The sequence below is a fragment of the Oxyura jamaicensis genome, chromosome 17 (assembly GCF_011077185.1).
Source record: "Oxyura jamaicensis isolate SHBP4307 breed ruddy duck chromosome 17, BPBGC_Ojam_1.0, whole genome shotgun sequence".
Taxonomy (NCBI): Eukaryota; Metazoa; Chordata; class Aves; order Anseriformes; family Anatidae; genus Oxyura; species Oxyura jamaicensis.
The window spans coordinates 9,440,898-9,464,152 of NC_048909.1; the positions used below are offsets into that span (position 1 = coordinate 9,440,898).

The following is a 23,255-nucleotide window of genomic DNA, read 5'->3' on the forward strand; positions in this document are numbered from 1 at the left end:
AAGCCTCGCCACTGTACAAAAGCAGAACGTCAGGTCAGCTCCGAGGATGTATAACCTCATCAGGGACACTGGGCGCAGTAATCAGTTTATTTTATTTTTTTTAAATGCAGCATCATTCTTCTTCTTTTTTTAATATGTATATAAATATGTTTAAATACAAAATCAGCTCATGTCAGAATGTTCATAAAATGTCCCAGACCTGCATTCATTATGTGCATAGCATCATTTTTTCCATAGTCAGGGTTTGTGTGAGGCTCAAGCATCTATAACAACCTTTGATACAAGATTTTAAGTCAGATGGGACCTGACTGACATTCAGAGATTTCCATAGATTACCAAAAAATATTATTTTTCTGTTTTCTCCCCTGTCCCTGGCAGCTGTTCTTCACTTCCCTTTTATATTTTCCAAGTCTTTTATTTAGCGAGGCAGATCTGTGCCTCAGATTCATGCTGCAATTAGAAACAGTCACACAGGTTTCCACAACTAAAAGCTTATCATCTCACCAGAACAGCGATGACATAGTTCAGATACTATCCTTAGGCTCCAGGGAAGATAAATTCTGACGTCTCAGTCTAGGTGTGGGCGAGTGAAGTCGGTGCCCTTGTTCCCTTTCCATACTGCTCCTACACCTCAGATGTGCCCTGTAATGCTAAAGTTGAACGCGAGGCGCTCGCTGCGGCCGAGCTGTGGTTAAGCTGTGTCTAGCTGTACTGCCTTTACTTAAAGTAAGCACAAAGGCCTGGAAGAGCATTCAATATAAAAGGTCTAATTGATATTTTGGAAAATGTAGCATTAAGTAAAGCTGAAAGTTTATGAAGAGGTTTGATAGAGACCTGTGAAACCCATGATGTGTTTCTATGGAAACTACAGTTTAAGGTTTTTATCTAATGAGATTCTAAAAAGAGAACAATCTGTCTCTTTTCTGATTTGGGTAGACAAAGTGTAAATACAGCAAAATCAATCGCTAAGTGGTCTTTGGAAAGATAGCTAATGAAGCGCATCAGGATGAGAACTGCTGTGTAAATGTAAGGTGTCATTTCTGTCTTAATCATTGCCATTAATTACGTGATTTTTGGGACAGATTGCTGATGAGAATCTGCAGCTTAGCAGTCAAAATATTTGTGCATGTTTCCATTCAGTTGCTGTTGTTGAATTATCTGATTATTTGGTCTGAACGTGAGAGCTTAACACCTTGCTCACGGTCGCTCATGGGTTGTGGGAACCTCCCGGGTGCATCTCTGCTGTTTTCCAGCCCTGGCTCCTCACATTTCTGCTTTCCAGCGTTGGGACTGGCCTGGGCCCGGGCTCTTCTGCGGCGGTGGCTGGGCTGAGCAGCACCTCGTATTCCTCGTGGCGTCAGTGAGACAGGCTGGTCAGAGCTGAGGGCTGTGATTCACCACGGCGTTGTGCTATTTCTGTCTATGCTTCTTGTATGCACTTTGATTTCACTTCCTTAATCAGCACAGATCAGTTCACAGCCACTGAATTCATTACGTACAATCTATTCACCCCCCCCTTTCTACCAGGGCTTTCGTAATTCACGACGGAGACCGATCCTCACTTAATCAAGTTTTCACCCAAAGTCAGCGGCACCTCATGCCAGCAGTGATTAATTCCTTCACAGTTCCGCAGGCCATACAAATAGCTTCATTATGAAAATAGCATATGGCCGCTTGGAGAATTGGCTGAGGCTGAGACATTTCCGTCTTTTATAGTCTTCTAATATCGACTGCCACAGCAAATGAAATAACATACATGTTTGTGCTCTCATTATCTTGAAGACAAATACTGAGCTGAGGGTATCTGAATACTGATCTGTAGGGTCTCGGTGCTCGAACACGGAAGGAATCGTGCCCGTCTGCGTGCTGGGGGTTTCTTACAAAGCAACAGATGGCTGGAACAAAAGCCCTGAGACTCGACTCTTACCTTTTGTGTGTGTTGCTCCTTCTGTACGTATTGCAAACTCTCAGTAGAGCTAAGGTGTCTGTAGAGGTGATATTAGTGGAATAAATACATTTGGAAGACAGTGTAGGTATGCAGAAAATAGCCTGTTTTACTGAATCATATAAAAATGAGCAAATTATTAATCACCTTGACCCAAAATGTAAGGGAAACTTTTTTTTAAAAAAAAGCATAAATGAACTTACATTTTTTTCAGTCTCAAATTAAAGCAGGAAATAACATATTATACCAAAAAAAAAAAAAAGGTTTTCCTACAAGCAAATGGAATACTTAGAATTTTAAAAAACCCTTCTTGAGATTTGAAGACCATTGTTACAAATCCAGAATGATGTGGGTAGTTTAGGGAGGCACTCGAAAAGCTTCTGTGTCTGTGATTTGTCCTAGGTTTTAGGGAGGTAATTAAAGCCCCTGTTGTAGTCACACTTCAGTTCTGGAATAGCTTAGCCTGATTAAGAACTCACCTTAGCCCTTAGTTTTACAATAAGTACAGGTTCTTCCCTGACTTGGTGCTTAAATCTAAGAGTAATATAGACAACAACAGGGATTGGTTTTCAGTTTCAGGAATTCTTTTTTCTCACCTCCTCACAAAACTCAGAGGTGCCTGCGTTATCTTTCCTCTTGCTTTGGCTCTTCATCTTTTATTGAGCTGCATTTCACGTTTGCTGTTCTTTTCCTGTGGGTGATATATGCAATATTGTTTCACAAATATGTGGAAAATGATGCAGAGAGCACTGTTCCCTACAGCAGCTGCCAGGCAACCCCGAAGTTCAGAATTTTTTATTCTGACACAACTTCTTGATATTGGAAGTGAAATGTTTATGCTTAGACTAGTCTGACTTGCTACTGTAAACTTACTGAGTGCAATACACCAGGCATTTGGAGCTGTAGGACAATATCAAAGGATTAATTAATTTGTCTGTAGATAATTTTAAAGATCGTGACAGTGGTTTATTGGGAGAAAAATTTACTGTCTCCATTGTACGAAAGCAGACAGAAATAGGCTGGAGCCAGCAGTTAAACAATGTAAACTAAGGACGTTGCATTAGCTCTATGAGACTGCTAAGCTAACCGACTGAAATTATCCCTGGGACAGATCCACAGTTCAAAAGGAAGAAGCAAACCCACACGAGTATTGTGCATTCCTGGCTTTCATGATTCCACCCTCAGTTCACTTCTGTACAGCTTGTTCCCAGAATTTAGGATACCTGTCCTGGATTCTAGAAAGTTAAATTGCTGGAGGGGGCTCCAACATGGTAAAATTATCACAATAATAAATCGTAAGAGAATTATTTTTTTCTTCCCTGATTTATAATCTGATTGCCCAAAGGAAAGTTTAACCAGTAAAACATCCCATATGTTTGTGAGGGTACCAAGGGCCTCAAGTAATTCTTGAGAAAGAAGAAAGCAAGGAGCCAAAGTAGAAAGCATGCACAAGCTCACAAGCATTAATCTGTCCGAGTTTGTCTGTGAAATCTTTCTCTGCAATTAGCATCTCTGACATGTTAGGACAGAGGAAGAAATCTACCAAGTGAGGCAGTTGCTTTTCAGAAGTAATTTGCTCAATTACTTCTGCCAAATCAGTTAAGAAGCTCAATAGACCAGAAGTGGAGGTCGTGAATTATCTCACGGGTGCTGGAGGAAGCATGAAGGCAAATGTAAAGGTGCAGCAAAGGGTGAAATGGATAGCTGAGGTGTAGCATGAGGATACATTGCATTCCTGTGCAGAGAGAAAGAAACCTGCACGAGGATACGTCCTGTGTCGCAGGATGCAACTCCGTTGATGGAAGAGAAGCGGGATTCCTGACATTTGTAGGGAGCAGACTTATTTTTTAAAGAGAGTGTTAGAATTAGGCAATAATGGTTCTCCTTTCTTGTACTTCTGTGTGCTTTTTAGCTCTGCTGTGAAAGAGGAACCTGTGCCAGATTGCTTTAACAAACAAAAAGAAGGGTTACTGGAAGTCAGATTTAAATGACTGGAAGCAAGGGGGAAGGGTTAAAGAAGGAATTTGGGTTGATTTCAGACACCTACTACACATCACCGACAAGGTTGTATTAAGCATATGGTCACCAGTTTTAGCAATCCCCCGTGCGTTACACCTGGCAGCTCAGACCTCGCCTTTTGATGCAGGGCGCAGTTCCTCAGCAGCTAAATCTTCTGTGTTTACCCCAGCATGGACGGTTTACCATCAGGACGGTTAACTGCAAGTCCTGAGGGAGCTGAAGTTGCGACAGTAATTCCAAATATATTGCGTGCAGTGTTTTATAGCAGAGCAGGAGAGTTGTAACTAAATGTTTATCCCATGGAGCCAGCGAAACATTATTAGAAAGAAAATAGCAAAGATTAAACTGCCGTGGCCTCTGTCTGACTTGGTTGACAAGATCTACTTGGCTACGAGGTTAGATAAATGTGATGACTATATTTAAATTACTAGATATGATGATAAAGGAACTTTTTAAAGGAAATTGATGTACAGGGTGAATCTCACTAATAAAGCACTGCTTCTGGAAGCCCTGACTCAAACTTTCTTTGGAGCTGTCAAGTTGGCTCTTTAGTCAGTGGCTCTCATTGCTTGCCTCTATGCAGCGTTTGTTGGGCAGCTGATTATCTGATAACAGAACAGCTTCCAGGATGCTATGTGAAATAAATACTCTTATGTCTACTGCTTCAGCAGGACAATTTAATATTGATTACATTTCTTCTGACCAGTCGTAGCTACAGTGATGTGAGGAGGCCCCAAGAAGCTATACGATAGTGAGATTTTGTCTTGAAGTTTTGCGAAAGAGAGATTGCTTTGTCTGATTCCCTGCTGGCCTGATTTGTGCCATTTTCTGAGACTTATTTAGAGGAAGCTTTTTTTTTTTTTTGTGATTATTACTGATAATTATTTCACTTACAGTAACAAAAGATGGTCTTTGCATTTACAGCGTGAGAGAGGCTTGGTGTGTACATAAACCGGAATGATCTGACTTGAGTGCTGTTTTGGCATCTTGTTTTTATCTTTGAGTTGCGCTAGATGAATTGGGAGCAATTATTTTGGCTATAATATGCAGTGCAGATGTTCCTGCAAAGTGGCTGTTTCTCTGTGTATGATCGCTTTCCTTGCATTTCGCTTATTTTGGGTGGGAAAGGCTACTGAAGCTATAGAAATTAGAAACTGAGCCAACAGTAAGTCCATTAAATTGCTAATTGTTTGGACCTTACTGATATTCCACATATTTGTGTTCTGTTTTGATGCCTTGTGTCTTGGAAGTGGACATTGGTTTGCACGTCTCTTCTTATACGGCAGCTGAAGCTGTTATTTCCTCCTAAGCCTGCAATCTATTTCCTAAATGACTGTTTTTGTTCATGGAGCCAATTTGCAAAAGACTTTAGGTCTTGTTCTTTATTAAGTTGTTGGTAAAACTCCCTCTGCCTCTGGTTAGAACGGAGTCAGCCCTGACAATGGGTGAAATACCACTGCTTGCCTCTCCTTTCATCTGCGGGACTGTGTCTTTCTAATGGGTTGCAAGCTTTCTCAGCAGAAATTGTCTAGCATTTGGAAGGGATTTAAGTTTCCATTTCTTGTTGCATAGATTTCTTCTTTGACTTTTTCATGTAGGTTAAAAATATGCTGGAACCCTGTGCACAGATACGCCTTTTACACTGCAGTAATTAAAGTTGTGCCAGTGTTGCCACTATAAACTGCATTTCTCCAAGTTTTATTACCCAGCTTCAGTAGTTCATTCTTGTAAACAAGATGTACGCTCAGGCACTAATTGTTTTGAAATGTGTTTTAAATGTCCATTTGCACATTTTTTGATCTATAAAAAAAACACGGGGAGAGACCTGAACAGTCAGCTGACTTTTGGTTGTCATAAATCAGAGAGAAATGTGAAATGGGGCAGTTTGTACCTAAAGAGCCTGACTGCTAATGCGCGTCTTTGGCTTAATATTTGTTTCTATTGTGATTGCAGAGAAACATAAAAATGAGGAATGTTTCAGATAGACTTTCAGCCTTTGTACCTCTTCTGGCAATATGTGTACCGGGACGTACTTTAAAGTAACCTATGACTTTCAGCCCCCAGCATACTGAAAATCCCTGTCTGATCCATATTTTCCAGTTCCGATTTTACAACTGGTATTTTTTGCTTTGCTTATCGTGTATCTGAATCACGAGTATGCACAATCACATTTCCAAACTACTTCAAGCAGTCTGCAGAAAGCCTGATGATCCTCACCCAGGGTTAAATATATGAAATTCCTAGCTACTGTAGAGCTTACAAGCAACATGCTCCTACTGCAGTGAGAAGCTCTCTTTGCTCTGGGCACTGAATTGAGCTGTTTTGCCCAGTTCGCTTTGCCCAGGAGTGAGGAGAGCAGCTCCTGTTTAGCCCTGGCTACACACATCTGCGCTCAGATTTTTGCTGGTAGCCTCCTTGTCTCCTGTTTTTTCAACTACACTTGCCTACAACGAAAAAAGTACTGGGTAATTTCCTGCTGTAACAGAAACGCATATTAACGTATTAACAGGAGAAGGAATCAAAACACGGAGCAGAATTCTAACCTAAACTTCCAGTGCATGGTAGAAAAGAAGTAGAAACAATTTCAGTCTATTGTATGCACACAGCCACGTATATACATACCTGGATAGCTTTGTTGTGATATCCCATAGTTTACCACCTCCTTAATTGGAAGGTTTGTAATCTCTTTGTACTTGTGCTATTTCTGACATACCCAGTAATTTAAGGAGAAGTCAGTCAGGAACAGCAATTAATTAGAGCTTGTCAAAAACTGGAAGGGTAAGTGTTTGTTAAATAACTGAAATGAGGCAGTAGAAAATACCTGTTAAAAAATGATGCCTGTTTTCAGCTGCGTCATTCTGGTGTTCCAGATCCTAGCAACCCATGAGCAAGCGTGTTGGAACAGTGGAGAGGATGCTGATCTCTGGCATGGAACAGGAAAAAAGACTGAGGAATGAAGAACGTGAGCTGATGGCACCTGCAGAGTTGGTATGTCATGCACTATCAGTTTTCCTTTCCTTAAGGCTAAATACCAACTTGATAAGAAGAAAGTCTAACAGAGGCACCTTGAAGTAGAATTTTTACAAACAAATGGATATACATCCAAACTGAAAAATGTCCAAAAAAGCCATTTTCTACTTTTTGCTGAGAAACAAAAGGGTGGCTTCTTTATGGTTTGAAAAGAACACATATTGGCTGGTTTGGGTTGTCTGATACCAAATGGAATGTTTCTTTGTTTTTCTCTGTTTTCTTCTAAAATTTTAAAGTGTACATAAATTGAGTCTAAAGACATTATTTAGCATATAGAAAAAAATCATCTGGAAATGAAATGATTGCCCCCCATGTTCCCATTTTGTGGCCAGTTTGGTCATCACAGAAAAGACCTGTATGTCAGAGCAAAAAACATGCCCCTTTATTTTCATGTTCACCAGATATGGGCACTGTGTTTCTCTGATCATCATTGATAAAATTCTTTCATTAAAACATAAAAATGGGAAGGACATTCTGCAGCTGCTATAGAACATATCTACTCTAAATTATGTCATATAATGCACTCTGGATGGGTAAGGGAGTAGAGTGCAGGGATGAGGAGGAGGAGTCTTGCCCTTTGGTGTTAATGATTACTTCCTTCTCCCAATTTTGTTCCGTGTGTTTTTCCTTTCTCCCTCTAATGTGGCAAAGCTTGGCAATAAGCCTAATGTCAGCTCTCTCAGAGCTGGAGATGTCTAATGAGGCAGTGCATCCTTGCATTAGCTACTTTCGTCCCCTGTACTCCACTCAATGCTTTCAGGGTTGGTAGAGTTCAAAATATGAGCAAGTCCACTTTTTGATCTTCAGGGACAAACTTCTCTAGGAGGTTTCATTACCAGTGTAATGACTGAAGATCTGTTGATAGGGAAAGAGAACCTCAGTTTTTCACGTAAGCTGCTATTTATACGGGACTTCAGTCTTTGCAGTCTTATTTCTTCTTGCCTTACATCTCTGCCTTACCTCTCTGCCGGAACTGTACCAGCTGCTTTAGTGCTCTGCTGAAAATTCAGGGGGGCTCAGTTGTATGCAGTGCTCAGAACAATTCTTGCCCAAAGTTTTCAAGCAAGGATTCTTTTCATCCCCCTATTTTTAGGCACTTTGTTCTGCCACACCCATACGTAGGTACCGTCAGAGAGAATCCTTGTCAGTACACTCACTGCAGATTTTTCATCCCTTTATTACCTCCACATTTTATCTAGACTCCAAAATAAGTATGTGTAACCAAACTGTCTGAAGCAGCTGTTAAGTGCAAATGATACATTAACTCATTTTTCCTCACAAATAGAAGCCAGAAGTGAAATGCTGCACTGGATGGGGCTTCTGTCCTGGATAGATGTCAGTAGGTAGCTTCAAACTCTCAGCAATCTTAAAGTGCTTGCAGTACAGGCAGGACAACTGCTTCTTACTACCCAAATTTGGTTTGTCACTGTGAGTGACGTGTTTGCTATGTCCAAAAAGCAGCATTTCCTTCTGCCACTACATGGTGTGAGCAGGTGCTTCCTAAAGGGCGGCATGTGTCCACCCTCACCTTTTATGTTTCAGAGCACAGCGCAGTGTGGGATCCCTTGTGTTGGGACACCAGTGATCTTGTTCAGTCTCAGATTTTGTCATGAGCTTGGAGCCCCATGGAATTTAGCCAAAAGTAATTCATTCTGAAAAACAACAGCAAAAGTCTGTATGAGAGCAGAGGTGTAAGAAAAACTTAGAAAGAAAAAATGAATTTCAGTAGGGAAGATGAAGACTGCAATCCTAATGACAGGTAGAGCCTAATTAAACCAAGTCAGACACTTTCCCAGCAGATTCTGTCCTGCTTAGTGGCAAGGATTTGCTGTCATCAGACTCCATCTCTTTGAGACTGCTATATTTATAGATATATACCATCCGTGTTGGTAAGTAGCATTTCACATCAGGCATTGTCTTGCGTATTGTATTCTCTGGTTACTGATTTTCCTTCAATACTAAATTCCAAACGCAGCTTCTCAGTTGGTTTTAAGTCAAATGTTTTGTATTATATTGTTACAACCTTATGTTTTGGTTCTTATTTTTGGTTCTTCTGAGCAAAGAATTTTCCCCATGCATAAAAACCCCACATGTCTAGATTCATTGTTGATTTTAAATCTAATTTGTTGTTATGGAGACTTCTAGTTTCTATTGCTCTCAGGTGCCGTTATAACTTTTTGAATATGATAATTATTTTTTTTTACTTGTAATTAAAAAAAAGTATAGAAATAAATTCTGTGTCAGTAGGTAGCTTAAACCTGTATTAAAGTTTCAGTGTCATTTAAGCATGTGCTTGCAATCATTTGAATTTTAAGAAGAAGGGATATCTCCAGCTAGTAAAAATTGCCATACCTGTTTTAGATTATCAGAACACTGTAGGGGAAAATTGCCCCGTCTCTGCATGATGGAATACACGGAGAGAAATTCCACTGAAGAAATTTAATGAATCCCAAAACCTATGTGAACAAACAGTTTTCTAATAGTTGCACAAACCCAGAAAAGCTAGTGATCTTCTGCTGAGCGTAACCTCTTTAAAACTTTGTTCTGGGATCCAGAAATGGTGAAATACAGGTGGCAGTATGTGGCTCATGTTTTACAATAACTTCTGAAAATGACTTGGTTCATTAAAGAAAAAGTTTGAAACATAAGCTGAAATTGCTCTGCGTCCTGCTGGGTTTAACTACAGTGTAGGGGACTCTGCTCTGTTAATTACGAAAGTTAGTCCTGGAAAGAACAAGAGCTGGAGGAAATGTTTGTGGAGGTACTTAACCTCCACTGGGACCAGAGCACCTTCTGCCAGAGGTTTTGTGAAAGGAGGGTCATTTCTTGGCTGCTAATGGCATCTTTCTACTCATCAGCTGTCTCTCTTGTGCCTGGCAGTATGTTTGGGTGCATTATTAATTGCCAAAGTGGCCATAATGCTATGTAATCAGCAGAGCTGAAAGCAAAATGTGTCGTGTGCCTCACATCGTTATTTTCTCAGGAAGAATTTCTTACCCTCATGTGAGCAGGCAAGTGTATTTAGTGTATCCCTAAAATTTGCAGCAACACCTGACTGCAAATGCAGACTGAATGGGAGGGAAACATTAGAAACCTGGGTTTTGAATTGTGTTTTCTGAGCAGTTCTGAAGAAGGAATAAGATCTAACACTGCCTGGCCTTAATGTGTTATGATGCAAACCTGAAACTTTTAATAGCTAGCATCTCTGATGGAGGAAGAAGACTAATACCTTTTAAATAAATTTGTCCCCTTCAGTGTGACTAAACAAAGGATTTGGATATCTTCTGTTCTTTTTTTTTTGTTCATATTGCAGAATTTGTAATCGTGTGCTTATAGTGCCCCTTGCCCGTAGTTGCAACGACTGCTGGATTGTTAAAAAAAATAAATAAATGTGAAGCAAAGCAGTTGACTCTGGTTGAAAAGATTTGCAACAAAGAGGTCTGCCTGTACTGGGATAGCATTTTGACTGCCATGGCCTTGGTATCATATTGATGGTGCTCTAAAGCTTCCTTGTAAGAAATGACTCAAACGCTCTTTTTATTTCTTGAGCTTATTCTTACATATAGGCTTTCAACGTGAGTATTTCCTGAGTGATAAACTCCGGTTTGTTTGCCTTTGTGTCTTCTGGATCCATCTCTGCCATCTCATAAAACGTTCATTATGTTTCACGCAAAGCGACTGGGCTGAATTTCCATTAGATGATTTGAGCTGATCTCCAGACACAAAGCACAAGTATGCAGTGCACTTTCCAGATCTCATGACTTTAAACAAACGATTGTAACCTCTGTGGTTCTGTAGTGCTCCTCTAACTTTTCTAAAGATTTTTGAGACTTTTGGATGTACAACACCATGTACATGTATTGCTTTGTTTATTTTTAGAAAGTAAATATTTATGCTCATAGCTGCCCAAGTGTTTTAAGAATTAGGCTGTGGTGCATCGTGTAAGTTAGCAGTGTGTATGTCTGAGATTAACAGTTTGTGGTTACTTTGGGGTACAGATATAAAAAGAGGCTCTTGTGGAAAAATTTTAGGTGCTGCTGTCTACATCATATCTATATCTGTACTATCCTGCAGGTTGTCTCAGGTGGGAAAATGATTAATTATTTGTTCTTCTGTTCATTATTACTCTCTTCACTTGGTTTGGCAGTTAGGACAGTGCAGTACGTTTCCATGTCTCCTACAGTAGTTTGCCAAAAATCCACGACAACAGATGATGACATCAACTATATTTGGAACTAATGAAATAAATCCTATGCGGTTCCTAATACACTTCCATATTTTTTTTCTCTCCTATAGCAACTGTTGGGTTCTCTTTAGTGTATGTTTTCTCTTTTTTGTGTGTATAGGATCAAAAGAATGTAAGATGTAACTCAGGTTAAAGGGCACGGGAGGGGGTCTCTAATCCAGCCTCATGCTCGAAGCAGGGTCAGCTGTCAGGTCAGCCAGGTTGCCCAGGGCTTTATCGTGGCTGTTATTGAAACCCTCCAAGGGTGGAGACCACACGGCCTGTTCTGGAGCGGTCAGGGGAGACAGCATGGGAAGAACAGAAGATAGAAAAGGGAGAGATTCATCCTGCAAACTGCTGTGGTTTCTTACAAACAGGATTTTCTCCAGTTACCCACAAGAGGGAGTTTAAGCTTTTTCTGTAGAGAAACAAAAGGTAGTGCTACAATGTGCCATCAAGCATTGGTGCTGACTGTTTGCTGCAGATATCCCAGTGAAAAGGGCTTAGTGCATTGATACCCCTTAGCAGAAGTCACACGCGGAGGGAGCCAGTGTCTGCCTCATTGCTGCACATTAACCACGGATCAGTTAAGAAAAGCTGCTTTCTTTAGTCTCCATGACAAAGAGACAAGTTTAGGTTCTCCGTTGTAACTTAATTGTATTTGTTGCTGGTAAGTCATGCACTGGAGCAATGTGGAATGAGAGGCAAGGTCTTGTGGTGCAGACGAGTGTTGGTCTGCAAGGCTAAGAAGCCTCCCTAACACTATTGACTTCGGAACTTTTACACTGGAGGCAGTCTGCACGCACCAGCTGTTGGTCAGGTATGTTTTCATCCTCTGACTAGAGAGAATCAGTCCAGAGGCTTAGCTGCATCACTAGGAAATACAAAGATGAATATCAGATGGGTCTGTGGCCTTGAACTGACAGCTCGAGTGAATGATGCTGATTGATACCGAAAGGTTTGGCTGTGAGGAAGCCAGGAATGCTCTCGCTGCTCACCCCGTAACTGCAGCTGTTCCCCATGTCTGGGTGCTTCCAGAGCTCGCCGTGCTTGAGAAGGTGAAAAGTGTGAGGGCAGCCTTTGAAAGTTATTCTGTGCGACAGCCTGGGTAGGTGGGGTTGCTATTCTCCTTGCAAAAATATTTTTACAGACAGCAAGACAGAGTGCAGTTCTATCATACAAGCTGTCTTTTTCCAGTTCTGAGCTGAAAATTGATAAAAATAAAAATGAAGAAAACAACGAGCCTTGAAGTTTAGTGAATTTAAACAAACAATGTCCTCATGATGAAAGTAAGGAATAAAGAAAGAAGTCTGTCTATAATAAACTTCTCTGAAGCACTAGGTCCAAAAAGGGGCTTGCATTAGTAAAAGCCAACTGCTTTTAATCTATTGTAAGACTGCACTGTTACGAAAGAGCTTCTGGCTGAATTATACGTTCATTTATGTTTAAGCAGAAAATGCATTAGAGGCATAGAGGCCACAGAATAGATCTTCATTTCAGATCGGATAAAAGGAAGCCGAGGCTGAGAAACCAAGAATATGTGGTAGAAGCTTAAAAATCTAAGTCAAGGGAATCAAATTAAAGAATTCAAAGAAATATGGAAAGATTTGAAGGCCAAAGGAGGGCTGACATGAAAACCCTCTATTTCTGATGGCAGTGAAGAGAAATGACCCACACAATGTTGTGCATTTACTCGTTTCAATGATCAAATGCATTATTTTCAGGTAACAAGTGTGATACAGAGAACAGAGGTTTGATAGCAGCTGTGTGCTTGGGAAGGCCTCCACAGCAAATGCTCCATTTTCGCATGGAGACAAGCAGTGCTGCCAGCTGAGTGCCCTTCCTGAAGCTTCAACAGCTCAGCATTGGTTTAGGAGAATGGTTATTGCATATCAAATGCATGCTCCTTGAGATCAAAACCACGTTCCTCTTGAGTGAAGATGAGTGTGGCTTACTCCTGTTGTACAGGGTAAATCTCACCATTGGTACTCCTGAATTTATCTGAGGTTCTGCTCCGTGGGAAGGGATTGGGCCCTCTAAAGAAATATGCAGTGTGCTTGTGCAGTGAGGTTTGTCGGCATGTCAGAAGGATCTGACCTGTCTGAAACTTTTGCTTCTGTTCTGATGACTCTTTCAACAGTGTTATATATATATATATATATATATATATATATATATATATATATATTTGTTTCCATTTTCATATTTTTAATAAGGGAAAGTAATGCACCAAAAAAAATAAATGTTTCTAAACAAATTTAGGAATTCTCATTTTGAAGTATGAAGCATCACTGTATGTAAGTTTAGAGAAAACCCAGAAAAGCCAGCACAGATTCTGTGGTAAATCAGTTTATGAGGTTCGTCCAAAGCATTCTATAACCCTGCAGTCAGTGTAACTCAACATCTTTTCTCTTTGTTAAAGAGAATGCTCAAATCCATTAGTTAATTCAAGCTGAATAAACTCTGTGGTGTTTCCCTGCCAAATACTATAAAAGGGAATATTGAATTGTTCCTTGGAAAGGCCCCTAGGATCTGTCATGTCTATTCAGTATTTTTTTTTACTAAGATGCAGATTTGCTCCTGCATCTTTATGAACCATCATAAGCTGAGGCTTGTTCCTTACGCTGAAGTAAGAATATGAGCCTTGTGCTGCTCCAAATTACAAAAATGAGCATGGTGAATCCAGCACTGGAGCCTCTTCCGATTCAGTCTGATGGTCGTGTATTTCCCATGTACGGATGCAGTTTTGTGTTCTCTCTGTGTACTGCCAGTGTCTAGTGCAGGTTCCTGGTTTCTGCTGCTTTGTGAAGAGGGGAAGTGATGGAGAAAGTTATATAGAGCAATATTGGTGGATGACCCGTGGTACCGTGGGGCTCATTCCTCCACTGGCGTGCTACATGAACATGCATGAACATGCTTGCCCTACTTCAGCAGTAGTTTCTGGCAAGAGTAGCAAAACGTGACCCACCTTCTTTTGGAGAGACCTCCTGTTGCAGCAGTCAGAGGATTTCATTACCGTCTGAGTTATTAATGACACTGCCACACTTGCTCATTTGTGTGTCGCTTGAAAACTATGCCATGGCCTCACCAGGGAAAGGTGAACATATGAGAAACCATGCAGGAGAAAGGAGTGTCACTGGAAATGCCGAAGCCTCAGAGTGTCCCAACACTGAGCATACAGCGCTCCTGTATGCTTCGGTACACAGGGCCTGGCATCTGCTTCGAATGGCAGAAAACAGATTACCCAAGCTATTTGCTCTAGCTAGTTGAAATGTGGTGAATGGCTGGAATAGGGGCCAGAGAAACATTTTGGGACATGCATGAAGGAAAATCTTGGCAGTGGCTGTTATACTGAGGCTGTCAGAGCTGATCAAGCAAGAGCAGGATAATACTTCTCTACGCGAAAGACACCAGAGAAAAAGCAAGTGTGGTGAATACGGGAGGGTGTGCCTCTGACACCTGTGGCCTCTGGTATACCGTGAAGCCACGAGGTGAATATTCACATATGTGTCATAGAATCTGTTTGTAGAACAAATCTTGTCTTTGCTTATGCTCCTTGCTTTGTATGTGTTCTGTTCACTGTGCGTAATCAGTACATCACAGCACAAAAGTTTTCCTCCAGAGCACCAGAATAATAAATGATAGGTCTTCTTTATGGGGTAGCAATGTAGGGGCTTTGGCACGTATATGGACAAGAGCTAGTCAACTGCTAGAGCAGTTGCTGTACAGTAGGGTATATCATTTGTAGGCAGAGCTGTAATGAGATTTTACAGATATAATTTCTCCACATTTAACTTATGCTGTGTGTATTCAGAGGGTGAAAGATCATCCAGGGAGACCTTTTTGCCATTGGAATAGCAATGCCTTTTCTTCACAGCCTTCTTCTTTGCCTTTGTCCTATTTTGAAACTTTATGCTCTTTTTCTATAACTGTGTGCTATCTTTATATAACCCAGGTAATATTTTACAAGCATTTCAATGGACAATGGTGCTGTCAAGGACTGTGGTGCTGCTTCCCACATTACATTGCTAAGCAACATACAATATAGCAGCATGATACCCTGCTGTTGGTAAGAAGTCAAGCTCCAATGTTCAGTAAAATTATTCTGATCTACTTTCCCATCACACAAGAATCAATTGCTTCAGCACATAAGTAAAGATTTGTATTAATAGTAACAAATTGATACAAAAGTTAGATTTTTTTTCTTCTAATTCCCAAGTGCTAAGTACGTATACATCAGTATTTTTTTCCTACTCAGTCCCAGAGAAGTTGGTCTTTGCTGTTTTGCCAGTTAAGCAGCTTTCACTGACTTTGACAAGACTTGTTTTAATCAAAGCATCAATTAAGTAAAATGCTTCTACTTGGAAACAAGCTTGTTTTGCTCATCAGCTTAAATTACATATGCTTGAATGCCTTGCTAAACACAGGTCAACTGGAGAGCAGCGACTGGATGTCAAGTGTGTGTTCAGAACTAAGTGAGATAGTTTCATGTATGACATTTCATCCTGGAGATCAATTTTGCCAGCTGATATCATCTCCAAAGAAACAGATGTGTATTTCAGTCCAATTCTTGTTCCTATTTTTTGAAGAAATAATAGGATTATCACTCCAAATGTTAGCTCCTTTTTGAAAGGATGATATCTATCTAAAATATTTCAGTAGATCATGAGAGGAGAATCCACTTCAGGTTCAGTAAAGCCTTTCCTATCAGTTGTTTCTCTGATGGCTTTTAGAAGACATGAATACCAGTTCTGCTGATTGTGCCTGAGCGTGCAAAACTTTCACATTGTTGCTATCAAGAGTTGTTTCAGCATTATACTCTTAGCATGAGCCCCTGATAGGGATCAAAGTAGCTATGGTATTATTAATTTTGGATCTGAAGGAGTTGGAACACGGGTCAAAGTTGGCCTTATCTTCAGTAATGAGTTACATGAGTTATTTGGGGCGCTTTGAGGAGTCACTGCTAGAAGGGCTAGGCTGATCCTGGGGGAGGGAGGAATTCTGGCCCATCGAGAAGCTGTTTCTAAAAAGAAAGCTTGTTCAGCATGGGCATGGTCTCCCCTGGCTAGGTGTGGAATCTGTTGCTGTGAATGCTGCTCTTCCAGTAGCCAGAATGGTGTCGAGGCCTTTTCCTTCTTGTGTGTGCCAGCATGCCTAATGCTTTATGCATTAGGCAGCGAGAGAAGGCCCAGATGTGCACATCTCTCTTCTTCTCCACTGACCTCTATTCCCATGTCTTAATTTAAAAACAGACACAATTTCAGGAAGATCTGTACCTCTGGAAGTGGGGGTTATTGCTCTAGGTGATGTATGAAAGAAAATACCGGCTTAGAGGATACTAACAGTGTGTATGGGTGTGAGACAGGGCAGCTTAGTGTGTGAGAAATGGCCTTAGTTTGAACAAGAGCAGAGTAAACAGATTGGCTGATAATGCTGAATACCATGCGATTTCCTTTTAAATTACCAGATGGGGAGAGAAAGGAATATAAAAAGAAGTGAGAGAAAAAGCAGCTAATGTTGAACTGGAATAAAATGTTGCTGAGACTTCACGAGAGAATGAAGAAAGGGAAATGAAGGGAAATGAATTTGTCACTTCACACAGGAGCTCAAAGAGCTCTGAACCCCCGACTCCAATGCCTAAGGGGCACTTAGTGTAATCCTGTGAGAGACTCGGTTCACTGCCGTGCCCGTCGTGCCTAGAGAATCAGAAGTGGGGAGGATCTGTTTGATGATGACAGAGACCCGCAGCAGAAGAGAAGCCTGATAGAGGATATCACAGCCTGTGCAGACTGACAGGCATTTCCTAGAATCAGGCAAAGCTAGCTTCATCTGACACTAAAATTATTCTATCAAGTGTTGGGAACTGATTATAGAAATCTGTTATATCTCCCTGTCAGAATAAGAAGGCAAATCAGGACACTGCTAGATCAGATAAAGGAGGCTGCCAAAAAAAGGAGGAAAAATGTTCTTTAAGTTCTTCTAACCATTCTAATAGTCTCAGTTACTTTAACAAAGCTAGAAGAGTCTATAGCGTCTGAAGAGGATAATTCTGTGCAGGGAGAGGAGTATATATATGTCTGCAGACGATGCTGAGCAGTCGGTAGGATCAGCAGCTGAATCTTAATGCACTTACATCCTGCAGTAGGTCAGACTTGGTAATTCCGCTTAGATACCTGCCAATTATCGCCTGTATGGGATTCGCAGGGCCCTGTGTTCACAGAAGTAGCTTAGAAAAGCTGAATGGGAGAGGTTTGCTTTTGAATATGCTTGAAAGCATGCGGAGATATAATAGATGCTTACTAAAAGCTAGCGCATCTCGAGTAGTGTTTCCTAGCCTGTGTGGTCCGTGGACTGTTCATGGTCTGTAAACTAGCAGAAAACGGTGTGTGAAATAATAACAAAAGACAAAATTACAGCAAAAGCGACGTGCACCTTCTCTTATGTGCAGGTTTAGAAACGAACAAATGAGAACAAAACCATAAATAAACTCCGAAAGTTTAGATCAATTTTTTCTTGTTTGTAAATGAAAAATATGTTGATTGGACTACATAATTTGGTCCATAGTTTTTTCCAGAAAGGCTACATGTTCCTTAAATTTCAAACAGATTGTGAAGCAGGGATCTGAGGGTTACTTACATAACTAAACACTGAAATTATTCTTTTGGCTGGAGCATTAGCAGTCTGTGCTTTAATTGTCTCTGGTAATTTCCAAGGCATGTATGTGTTCATAAACATCCACAAGGCTATTACGTGTGGCCAGCTCTCCCCAGCGGGTAGGTTGAGCTTGTTTCCTGCAGAGCTGGAACCCAGGCACAGATGCACCAGGGCAGAGAGCAGAACTGTGGTAGCTTACTTCAGCTCCACGCCAGGCATCTCGGGTGCTGTGGGTGACGAGGAGGTGACAGTCACAAAGTGGTGTAGACCTCTCCTCTGCTGCAGGGCTATGCGTGGCCTTACAGCACACGCACTGGCCTTTGCACACGTCTGAGTTCTCTCTGTACGGGTGCACAGGAGGTCAGTCAAGCGTGATTAAGAGCAAAATTCCTGAAATATAAAGGGACCCAGTGCAATTTGGAAAGCAATCCTAGAAACTGAGATGCATTGGAAGTAAAGAAGAAAGAGCATCAGGTAAGAGTGGTTACAAGTAAATGAGAGAGAAAAGAGGTGAAGTTTTGGGAAGAGACAGTTGTTTGACTTGTGGGAAATGACAGCAGAAGTGTCAATAGAGGGGTAACCTCTGCTGAGCGGAAAACCATTGGCTTCTTTGATTTGTCTGTGGACAGGTTTAGAAAACCTTGGAAAGGGGAAAACTGAAAGAACATAAGGCACAGCTAACTTCTAAGTAGCGAGTTCTTCACAGTACCTGGGTGACGAATGGCAGAAGTGTTGTCCACTATTAACAATTTGCTCTTTTTTTCTTTTTTGTTCCGTTAAGTTTGATTTATATGGAAGCTTCATTTCATGGTAGCCCTAAACTAGAGGATAAAGCATTACTCCAGAATGGTTTCACATATGATTGAAGTCAAGAACTAGTAAAGAACTACATTCGTTTATCCAATTTAGATGTTTGTATCAAGTGTTCGTGCTGCTATACAAATCTAAAATAAAAATTCCACAATTAAAATCGCATGCTGGTACTCTAAAAAGGAGATGGAAATTTTTTTCCTGGCTTAGACAGGGAGTTAATTTGTCACTCAAGCACAGGCAGTGACACTTGGTCTAGCAAAGTAATATTTGCATCTACAAGAGAGAGTTAACTCAGATTCTTTAGAGAAGCACCAAGATTATGCCCTAAGTAACTGAAAAAAATAACCAGAAAATATGTATTTTGTGGAGAAGGAGGAAAGGGAAAGGATAACATAGACAAAGTGAGTAAGTCTGAGTGGAAAAAAACGACAAAAATTGTACCCCTCAGTGGAGCTTCTAGAGGAGATTAGCTATAAAAGAAGATTAGTTATAAAAAATAGCATGCTCCATCAGGAAAGGGTGACTACTGAGTGGAACTTGAAGTGTAAGCTATGCAGAAAGAATGCCTGTATGTGAGAAAAAACGGTTACCTCCATCATCTTCACACAGGGAGAGGCGAACTTTTGTACTTTTTTTTTTTTGTTTAAATAAAGTAAAATGTTTTTCTTTCATTTCTTGGCCAGTGTCTTTGTAGCTGTGTTGCCTGAAGTGCTGTAAATAGATGTTAATTCTATTCTACCTTCATCTGTGCTGATTTAAGAAATATTTGAGGGCAAGTGGAAGAAGCATTCCTCACCTGAGGGCTAATCTGTGGTGTACCTATAAACCAAGACAGTGGGAAGCTGTTGTAGTTTCCCCCACATTCTGTAGGTAAAGCCAAAGGATAACCCTCACAGGAGCAGCATGGACTGATTGGAGGAGTATTAAAGGGGTCAGGAAAGGAAGAGAGGACAGATGATGGATTATTCAGGATTTTTTATTCATCAGAGTAATGAATAGCAGGTTTGAACCTCGCAGTCTTTTGTCACATGCCAAGATGAGTATTTATTTTCTGCCATTTCACCTTATCCTTCCTTTTTACGTTGATTTCAGTGAAGTTTCTCATTTTCTGTCTGACTCTGAAATGAGATTTGCTGTTATGTACTTCATACCCACACCAATATCTCAACAATTCCATGGAAACCTTGGATTAAAAAAAATGGTTTATCTATGTCATATGGTAAGATCTATTTCTGAAGTCTTAGCTCAGGCAAAACTAATTGAGTAGGAACAGAGACCGTATTCTCATACTTTTATTCTGCCTAAAGCAAGAAAGAGTATTGAAAAAGTGAATGTGAAATCAGGAGTTAGCGGACAACAAAGAGGTAGAATGACAATAATATGCCAAAAAAAGAGATGATAGAGGCCTATTTTATCAGAAACAGATTAGAAACATGAGGAAAGTATAAGATGTCATTTATCTTGTGTTTCTCTCTTCAAGTGACATAGAAGAAAACAAAAATCAGTTCAAAATCTTTGCTTTTTGTTCTGTGGATCTCACATAAAGCAAAGGACCATATGGAGTAATTTATCCTAAAAAGCTATTAAAATGAAGCGGCTTCTTGATATGGAAGGACAACAATTAGCTGAATCCCTAAACAAAAAGGGAGAGATTAAGGAAAAGACAGGAAACAATAAGTGAAGGAAAGAAAGGAAAAACAAGTAGGCTCAGAGCAAGCAGCCTTGACAGCCTTTGAGGATTCAGAATATGTCTCTTTCTCAGTGCAATGGCATTTTTCATGTGCCTAAACTTTGGCTGGAATTTTTCTTCTTTCTAAGTAGCATGTATTACTGTAGATAACTTGCAAACGGAAATAAATACGTATTTTGATGCAATATTTCTATGCTGTAACTATGGATGCATGGGAAAAATCTACTGTTTTGCAGAAACCAAGATTTCAGAGGAAAAGATCTGGATATGGGTTTTCTCTCCAATTAATACTCAGTGTGACATTAGTTTTCATCTTTACGGGTCCATTTCTTTACAGCATGCAAAGCCTTATTCATGTCATTTACCTTGTTTGCATCTGTTTGGATCACATAAGCTGGATGCATCTGAACACTGTACTTGCTTTTTATAACCTTTCATATTTTTGTAGGATTTTACAAACTTAGAGGAATGGATAATTTACTACAAGCCCTAGGTAACCTGATCCAGGCTGGAGAAACAATAACAGTTAGTCTTTATCCCATCACATCCAATGCAGAAATCGTAGCAGAGTAACCCACTCTGGAAGAGAGAAGATTATTTTCAGTATGTAAAAAGAGATTTATATATTTTAAGTGCTCAACAGGGCTATTTTTCCAGCAGATGTTGTTAAGGATATATTAATTTATTTGACTCGTACATTATTTTAGCCTGAACCTTCATAGAAAACTCAGATGAAACTTCTGTCCATGTTTCAAGAAACGGCAGTTCGTTTTTCACCATTTTGCTGTTTGATAGGACACACTTCAGAAGCTATAGTCACTATGAATTTTGTTTGATGCAAAGAGGGACTGTGTAACTTTTCAATGTCTTGTCTTTTAAGATTCTTATCCAATGTTTGAGCACCCTCAAGAACCCAAAGATTTTGGTAAGCAGTCAAATGTTTGTCTGGGTATTTCTCTGAATTGCACTTTCCATTGCTACTTTTTGTCCAAGTTTTTATTAATGATATATCACTATGCCAGTCGCTATTGTATTACATTTACATAACATGGTATCAAAGAACAACCCATTCTTTAAGGCCGTCCACTGATTAAGGAAATATATGTTGGTTAGTGAATCTGAAGAAAGCTGTTGTAGACTTTTTTTAAAGAGCTGAGAAAACAGAGAATGCTTCTTGTTCCTGTTTCTAGGAGACAACTGCAAAAACATAGTTAGGAATCTGTAAAGTCAGCTAGGGCAGAATCTCAACAGACAGCTTGGTAAATTGTGCACAGAAGTCTGCCTGTTGCAGACCTTTTGTTATTTTTGCCCAGGAGTCCGTTTAGTTTTATTTTCCTCCATTAAACTGCCAGGAGGATTTTACTGAAGAAGCTCAGAGATCCTTGCATCAGTTTGAAGCGTACAGTAGCAAGAGGTAATGTTATGTTCTAGTTACTGTGAAAGGATGTCCAAATAGCATTATTCATTTTTTCAGTCTTACAAACATTGACTGCATTAAATTGCTTGTTGGCATATTTCATGGTAGAATATTCAATGAGTGCTCCTTGCATAACCATAATTTATGGTTAATGTATTTTCTAATCTTGATTACAACAGAATCTGCAGCTCTGAAGCACTTTGTTTGGTAGTTAGTGGCAGAGTTTTGAATAGAGATATAAAGCTCAACCTTTTCAGAATCTGAAGAACTGTCTTATTTTGAAACTCTTCAAGCCAAAGATGGTTCAGGAAGTTACATGTTTTGAGCATGTATCAGATACTGAACTCCTTGTGCCCCAGAAAATGTCTTATAAACCAAACCTCCTAATGGTTCACAAAAACACAGAGAGAACTGAAGGGAAAGAAGTGACAGACACAGCCTCTTGCACTGAAATCCTAGGGAATGTCTTTCGCAGACTCTTTCTCCAACACAGGTCTTCCAGCGTTTCATGCTCCATTTAATTGTTACACCTTCTCTTTTGTTTTTTTTTTTTTCCCTGTGGTGGGATTTGCTTAGTTCTGGATGAAAAGTTGCCACCTTAGATGTGTGAGCATCACTTTCTTCAGAAAACTAGGGTAAAAGTCTGCTGATTTAGTAGTATAAATTTCCATCTCCCCAAATAAAGAATCCTTAGAGAATGTCCTGTTGCTCCAGATTATGATTCATATTCCAAATGAGTACCCAGCTGCGAAAAAAGGCTTCCTTATGGCTCTGGATAGTTCAGCAGACAAACCTCCCTTTAAAAGTTCTTGGGTACTAAGCTTTAAATAGGTTATAGTCTTCTCTTAACAGGGTTTGTGCTAGTAAGAACATTTGCATGGATAGAATGGCACGGATAGAATTGGCAACTGGGGCTGCCCTGCTACTGGGGCTTCTTGAAGGTCCCGGTTATAATCAGATTTGTTAAATTAAATGGTTGAATTGCGATCAGTTGCTGCTGAGGCAGGGGAATTCTTCCTACCAATATGAAGTAACCAAGGATGTATCATTTTTCAATTTGTGCTTGTCATCTACAAGCACATTTACGACAGACGTAGTTCAAGCAGCAAAACAGCACAATAGGACTTTGGCATGGACTTCTGGAGTACGATCATCCCTGCACTTTCTGTCCAGGGCAAGATAAGCTGCATCTCAGTGTGAACAGACCCAGCCATGAAGAGTGACTTTGAAAACTTGCCAGGTAAAGCCAAAGAAACTGTGAGGCTGGTTACTTGCTATGAATTGTTATTCAGCCTCACAAAAGAAGAGGCTTTGACAACACCCCCAGTAACCTTGGCAGACTGTTTTGTTAAGCAGGTCTGTGCTTCATTGGCTTTTCAACTTGCATGCATTCATTGCTCCCTCCTACATATGAATTTATGTTTCAAAGAAGGACTGTGTGGTGGCGGGCAGCTGTGGCATC

The 23,255-nt window shown here is 40.3% G+C and overlaps 1 protein-coding gene across 1 annotated transcript in view; it reads left to right on the forward strand.

Moving 5' to 3' along the window:
- Positions 1 to 23,255, forward strand: part of DAB2IP (DAB2 interacting protein) — a 212,449-nt gene that overhangs the window by 4,867 nt on the left and 184,327 nt on the right. Inside the window, exon 2 of the mRNA XM_035341255.1 lies at positions 6,813 to 6,952. The gene's annotated coding sequence lies outside the window, so the exon portion shown is untranslated. The remainder of the gene's footprint in view (positions 1 to 6,812; positions 6,953 to 23,255) is intronic.